Source organism: Chlorocebus sabaeus, chromosome 14 (assembly GCF_047675955.1).
Source record: "Chlorocebus sabaeus isolate Y175 chromosome 14, mChlSab1.0.hap1, whole genome shotgun sequence".
In the NCBI taxonomy this organism is placed as follows: domain Eukaryota; kingdom Metazoa; phylum Chordata; class Mammalia; order Primates; family Cercopithecidae; genus Chlorocebus; species Chlorocebus sabaeus.
Genome location: NC_132917.1, coordinates 1,579,829 through 1,587,304, shown reverse-complemented (window position 1 = coordinate 1,587,304; position 7,476 = coordinate 1,579,829). Strand labels below are relative to the sequence as shown.

General features: G+C 48.1%; 1 long non-coding RNA gene across 1 annotated transcript in view; it reads left to right on the top strand.

The window, feature by feature from the left end:
- The first annotated feature begins 210 nt into the window (after window positions 1-210).
- Window positions 211-7,476, top strand: part of LOC103220947 (uncharacterized) — a 57,297-nt gene continuing 50,031 nt past the window's right edge. The window contains exon 1 of the long non-coding RNA XR_012095480.1: window positions 211-415. This is a non-coding gene — a long non-coding RNA (uncharacterized lncRNA). The remainder of the gene's footprint in view (window positions 416-7,476) is intronic.

Below are 7,476 nucleotides of genomic sequence, written 5' to 3'. Positions count from 1 at the left end.
GGGACACCATCAGTTCTGTGCAGGCAACCACTCTGGCTGACGATCACTCTCTAACCTGTCTCCCCAGCCTGCGTTATTGAAGTTACTGAAATATGACCATTTTGAAATCATCTGCTAATCTTGTCTATTGTTCCCTTCTTTGTGTTGTGAACCTGGAAAATTTGAGCCAGGCCTCAGTTAATTTAAAAAGTTTATTTTGCCAAGGTTGAGGACGCACACCCGTGACACAGCCTCAGGAGGTCCTGATGACAGGTGCCCAAGGTGGTGAGAACACAGTTTGGTTTTATACATTCTAGGGAGACATGAGACATCAATCACCATACGTAAGATGAACATTGGCTCAGTCTGGAAAGGCGAGACAGCTCGAAGCAAAGGCAGGAAGACTCCAAGAGGACAAGGGACTTCCAGGTCATAGGTAGGTGAGACAAATGGCTGCATTCCTTGGAGTTTCTGATGAGCCTCTCCAAAGGAGGCAATCAGATATGCATTTATCTCAGTGAGCAGAGGGTGACTTTGAAAAGAAGGGGAGGTAGGTTGGTCTTAAGCAGTTCCCAGCTTGACTTCTCCCCTTCTCCCTTTAGCTTAGTGATTTGGGGGTCCCTGGATCTATTTTCCTTTCACTGTGTCCGTGAGTGTCCAATGTTTGGCTTCCACTTGTAACTGAGAACAGGTGGTGTTTGATTTTCTGTTCCTGTGTTAATTTACTTATTACTACAATGGCCTCCAGCTCCATCCATGTTGCTGCAAAGGATTGATTTTGTTTTGTTTTATGGCTGCATAGTATTCCATGGTGCATATGTACCACATTTTGTTTATCTAATCCACCAGAGATGGGCACCTAGGTTGATTCCACATCTTTGCCTTTGTGAACTGTGCTGTAATGAACATATGGGTGCGTGTGTCCTCTTGGTAGAACGATTTGTTTTCCTTTGGACATATACCCAGTAACGGGATTGCTGGGTTGAATGGTCGTTCAACCTCAGAGGTCTTTGAGAAATCTCCAAACTGCTTCCCACAGTGGCTGGACTAATTTCCATTCCAGACAACAGTGTATAAGTGCATCCTTTTCTCTGTATGCTCATCAACATCTGTTACTTTTTGACTTTTTGGTAAAAGCCATTCGGACTGCTGTGAAATGGTGTCTACTTGTGGTTTGGATTTCCATTTCTGTGATGACTAGTGATGCTGAGCATTTTTTCATACATGTGTTGGCTGTTTGTATTACTTCTTTTGAGAAGGGTTCATTCATGTCTTTTGCCCACTTTTTAACGGGGGTTATTTGTCTTTTGCTTGTTGATTTAAACTCCTTATAGATATTACACATTAGACCTCTGTTGGATGCATAGTGTGTGGAGTATCTTCTCCCATTCTGCAGGTTGTCTGTTTACTCTGTTGATAGTTTTTCTAGCTGTACAGAAGCTCTTTAGCTTCATTAGGTCTCATTTGTCAATTTTGTTTTTGTAGTAATTGCTTTTGAGGACTTAACCATAAGTTTTTTGCCAAGACTCATATCAAGAAGAGCATTTCCTAGGTTTTCTTCTAGGATTTTTATAGTTTGAAGCCTTACACTGAAGTCTTTAATCCATCTTGAGTTGATTTTTGAATATGGTGAAAGGGAAGGGTCCAGTTTCAATCTTCTGTGTATAGCTGGCCACTTATTCCAGCACCATTTATTGAATTAAGGGCCTTTTCCCCATTTATTGTTTTTGTCAGCTTTGTTGAAGATCAGATGTGTGGCTTCATTTGTGGGTTATCTTTTGTGTTTCATTGGTCTATGTGTCTTTTTTCTACCTATACCATGCAGTTTTGGTTGCTGTGGTTTTGTAGTATAGTTTGAACTCAGGTAATATGAGGACTCTGGCTTTCTTTTTGCTTAAGATTGCTTTGGCTGTTCAGGCTCTTTTTTGGTTCCATGTGCATTTTAGAATAGCTTTTTCTAATTCTGTGAAAAAATGTCATTGGTAGTTTGAGAGGAATTGCATTTAATCTATAAATTGCTTTGGACAGTATGGCCATTTCAATGATATTGATTCTTCCAATCCATGAGCATGGGATGCTTTTCCATATTTTTGGTCTCATCTTTGATTTCTGTCAGCAGTGTTTTACAGTTTTCCTTGCAGAGATCTTTCACCTTCCTGGTTATCTGTGTTCCTAGGTATTTTACTGTTTTTGTAGCTATTAAAAATGGGATTGTAAATGCAAATTTCTTCATGCCTACTCCTGTCCTACCAAGCTGGGATTACTGGGGCTGGGGCCCAGCAATGTGTTTCAGTAGAGCCCTTTGGATGATGTAAAAGTTTGAAGAACATTGATGAGGAGAGGAGGTGGGGAGGGGTAGCACAGGCTTCCAAAACTGTGCCGAAGGAGACCCCACTGTCTATCTCCTGCTCCAGACCCCAGCACTCTGCACCCCCAGCCCCTTCCCTGAAGGGCCCTCCCCCACTCCACCTTCCCCTCCCCTCGGAGACTCCTCCTGGAGCACCTGCTCCCCTCACCTCTCCCAGCAACCTGGGTTCACACCCCTCCTCGGCCTACTCCCCTCTCAGGCCAGGCAATTCCAGAATGAGGGATTTTGGAGGTAGAGCCCCACTCCCTCCCCTTCCAAATTTGTTATTCCACAAATAAAAGACGTGCCACTTAGAGAGTGGAACTAACCTGCGCAAGGTCACAGAGCCAAGTAACTCAGCCCTGGAGGAAAACCCAGGTTGATTTGCATGTGGGGCCGTTCATGTGTGAGTGGATTTCCCAAACTTGATGGCAGTTCATAATGGCAGCGAGCCTCTCTCTCTCTTTCTCTTGCTCTCTCCATCCTCTCCCTTACCCAACCAACACATCCCCTTTCCACCCTCAGCGGGGGCGACACTAATCGCAGCTGAGATGCATGGTTAAGTCCAGATTGAAGTCATTTGTTATATTGTGAGAACATTCACATTGCATTTCAATCAATGTCACGCTTAATTGAGGAGTAGAAGGCTTCGCAGTCTTTGTTTGTTTACAATTCCTTCAAGAGTAATTAAAATAATAAGACATTTATATTCCTGTTAAATTTCAAAAACAAATTATTCTTTTATTAAAGATGGGATAAATTCAATAGCCTTAATACTAAAGGCCTATGCCTCTTGTAAAAGACTCATGGAAGTTGACATTTTAGAACATATCCAGAGGGAAAATACAGTTTTTTAAACTTATAATTGTTCCCATAGACAAAGCCAAAATTCCTTTTGGCAACTTGTATTTGAAACGAGCCATTGTGTGTGCACGGCTGCATAGGCTGTGGGTCCCGCCTTTCTGTCCCAGGAACCCAGAGCCCCAGCTTGGGCACAAGGTCCCCACACCCCCAGTGGGAGAAGGCTGGGCGGTGACCCCACCCAGCATGCTAGCTCTCCTTAGAAGTTTCCAGCCAAGAATTTTAAAACTCCGTCAGAACTTGGTTTTCATTGTTCACTTCTGAATTACCGAAACATCTCCTGGGAGTTCATGGATCCACTAAGATTTTGTGTAGGGAATGTTCTATTCATTTGGTAATATTGGCTCACAGGCATGAGTAATTACTGAATTCTGTCTGTGTGTGTCTCTGTCTCCCTCCCTCTCTCTTTGTCTTTCTCTTATAAGAGCAGATGACCCAGGGAGATCAGCTGGTCCCGCCCTCTCCCAGCAGGAGGTGTGGGTGTGGTTTTGCTGACTTGAGGCTGAGTATGGGAAAGTGGGAAGGGCAGCTTCAGGGCCAGTGCTTCTGGATTAGGGCCCAGCTCCCTCCACCCCCATGACTGTTTCAGGCCCGCAGGGTCTCTGCCCTCTTGAGAGATGAGGATGGGGAACCCCTGGGCCCCCCAAACACAGTGGGAGGGCTAAACTCAGTATGTGAAATGTGAAGGCATTTCTATAACCAAAGCACCGTCTTCCAGGAGGGAGTCCTCAGGAAGCCACAGCTCTGGCCCTGTGAGAGGGAGTGCTCTCGGAGTGACCCACATTTTCCTTACTGCAAAAAGGCACCTGCAGACAGATAGCAGATTCTTTTTGTTTTTAGGTTTTCTTTTTCTCTGATTGTGGATTAGAATATAGTTTTCAATTCCGGTAAGCACAGGTTAGAAAATTTCATCTCAAGCAATGATCATTATTGCTGTTTTGAACCTTTTTTTAATAGATAAATGGACCCCATAGCTCCTTGTTGCGTTTCTTCGTTGGCGTTTTTCCCCCAGGCTCTCAGGTAATGTGGTGGTTGCCTCCCAAGTGAATGGGCTGTGGTGTGTTCCGTGCCTGTTACACCTCAGAGGGACACAGAGCAGGAGGAGGCGAGGCCAGGTGCGCTGCCGTGGGCCGCCTCGTGCACACATCCTAAAGGACACACGCTGACTGGCGTGGACAAAGCTCTGCTGGGGTGGGAGTGGTGTCTCTTTCTGCACAGAAACCGCAAGAATAACCGCGTCTCTCTCTGCACATCAGCCAGTTAAATCACACTGGAAATGATACCCTCAGTGGGGGATGTGGCCTCTTTAAACATGGGGGAAAGTCCTGAAACCGGAATTCCTTGAGGATGAAAACAGAATCTTTTTGTGCTTTGGAAGGGGGTCTGACCTCCAAGGCTTGTGTAAAACGGAGGCTGTTCACTCCTTGTCCTCCTCGGTCTCCTTGTGTCCTCCTACCCGAGTCAGGGCCCAGCACCTTGCCTGGGTTCCACCCAAAACCACCCCTTCCAATTTCCTCCCTTCATCACTGCCTCTCCTGAGCCTTTTTCCTCAGTGGTCTGCCCTGAGATGCCCGTAGGAAGGAGACTGGTTACTGGACACTCAGCGCATACTTACTGAACATTGATTCTTTGTCAATTGTTGATGAAAAAGGTTATCCTGAAACTTGTCTAAAAGCAGGAAGGCAGGCTATATTCATGGGACTGCAGGGGGCACTGGGATAGGTGCAGGAACCGTGACAATGGGGTTTGCAGTGGGGAGAGGTCAGGGTCAGCTCCAAATACAACAAGGACACGTGGGATTTTACAGCCAGGAGCAGGGGGTGGTCAGTGGGCGGAACATTGGGAGAGGAAGCATCAGGCTAAGCCACCGAACAGGGTCCCACAGAAGCCAGGCCAGGCCAACAGGAGGATGAGGAACCGGTTGGATATCAAGGATAACCAGGCAGCAAGGGCATGGGGTTCCACTTAAAATGATTTAGTGGGATTTTTGATAAAATTGGACAATGCATAAAAGGACACAAAAGCCCCCAAGTCAGGACCCCGTTGAGAGGAGAGTTCAGAGGAGCCTGACTAGAATTACTCAAGGAGAAGATCTGTGTCACCGCTTGCACTGGAAGTATTAATGGTGGGAAAGACAAAGCTCAAGACCAGGCAATGCAGTGAGAAGCGCGGAGAGGACTGAGCCCATGGGCCACAGCGAGGGGCGAGCGGGGACGCTGGTGCAGAGAAAGTGGGGGAGGGTGAGGACGGCCTTTAGAGGAAGAGAAGTGGGAAGGGAGAGGAATGCTGGGTCACAGATCCTTGGGGAATGGGCGAGGAGGGGCTGGAGCACCGGGAACCCTCAGCCACCAACTGAACTGAGAGAGCAGCCAGTCAGGGACGACGGGGCCACAGGTGTGGTACTGATTCCATTTTATCCCAAAGACAAGAGGCAAGTAACCTTGGGCAAAGCATGCCACCATGCTTTGGTTTCTGAGATGGCATCTTCCCGAGACTCCTGGCCTCATCCTTCCTTCTCCCTAATAACAGGAGGCAGCTGGGGCACCCTGCTCATTCGATGGGCTCCCAGTCTCATCCTTCCCTCTCCCCAGTAACAGGAGGCAGCTGGGGCGTCCTGCTCATTCGATGGGCTCCTGGCCTCATCCTTCCTTCTCCCCAGTAACAGGAGGCAGGTGGGGCATCCTGCTCATTCGATGGGCTCCCGGCCTCATCCTTCCCTTTCCCCAGTAACAGGAGGCAGCTGGGGCATCCTGCTCATTCGATGGGCTCCCGGCCTCATCCTTCCCTCTCCCCAGTAACAGGAGGCAGCTGGGGCATCCTGCTCATTCGATGGGCTCCCGGCCTCATCCTTCCCTTTCCCCAGTAACAGGAGGCAGCTGGGGCGTCCTGCTCATTCGATGGGCTCCCGGCCTCATCCTTCCTTCTCCCCAGTAACAGGAGGCAGCTGGGGCACCCTGCTCATTCGATGGACTCATGGCCTCATCCTTCCCTCTCCCCAGTAACAGGAGGCAGCTGGGGCACCCTGCTCATTCGATGGACTCCTGGCCTCATCATTCCTTCTCCCTAGTAACAGGAGGTAGCTGGGGCACCCTGCTCATTTGATGGATTCCTGGCCTTATCATTCCTTCTCCCTAGTAACAGGAGGCAGCTGGGGCACCCTGCTCATTCGATGGGCTCCTGGCCTCATCCTTCCCTCTCCCCAGTAACAGGAGGCAGCTGGGGCGTCCTGCTCATTCGATGGGGCTCATCAGAGAAGAGTTCCATCTCTGTTTCTCCTCTCTGGATGGTAGGAGGCAAATATCATGAATACAGGCCACCTCTGTGGACCCAAGCTGTCCTTCAGGTGGATTGTCCCAGGATCTAGACTGAGGGATGTGGGGTGGAGGAAGGGAGTTCTAAAACACTCACCAGGCAACCAGAAAGAAGCCATTCGCTTCTCTATCAATTGTTGGTAATAATATTACATTTCAATCTTCATTCGTGTGAGTTCGATGGGTTTTGAACTCAGGCTTCAACTTCCCCCAGCGTAGAGGAAGAGCCACGTATCTGAAGGAATAGAATTTGGGGGCCAGAACGACGTGTGCACAGACCTTTGGCTGAGTGAAGAAGTGTGACTTCAAGCCTCAGGTAGGACCATGTAGGGTTTTTATCTTAGTGGACGACTGCAGTTGTGATGCTCAGTGACGGCTGCACTGGAGGGGCCAGTGAGTGTCCATTTGTGGTGGCTGCACTGGAGGGGCCAGCGGGTGTCCAGTTGTGATGGTTCGGCTGTGGCAGGCTGCATTATAGGGGTCAGCAGGTGTCCAGTTGTGGTGGCTCAGCTGCGGCAGGCTGCACTGGAGGGGCCAGCAGGTGTCCTGTGCCTTGGGGACAGGGTGGCTGTAGCATACGGGCATGGTCAGGAGCATCAGTAAATAAGGCACACTGACGAGCCTCAGCAGGCACAGCTGAGCAATGTTAGGAAAGAACAACTTCCTCCGTCTCTCTGGCATACACAGGTTATAAAAAATATTGCTACTTTTACTGTGTTTCTTAGCCAGGAAGCATAGAATTTAAAATTCAAAGAAAGCATGTTTCCATCTGTTCCACATCTCACATTAAAACTGAACGCACACATTACATTTAGCTGTGATTTGAGTGACCGTGGATTTCTCTCTAGAAACCAGCACATGAAGGTGAAGCTTGAAAGTGTTAAAAAAAGGAGAACTGTCAACCAATAATTCTATCCCCAGCAAAAAAATAATCCATCCAATGAAGGCAAAATAAATTTAGTTTCAGATGAAGCAAAA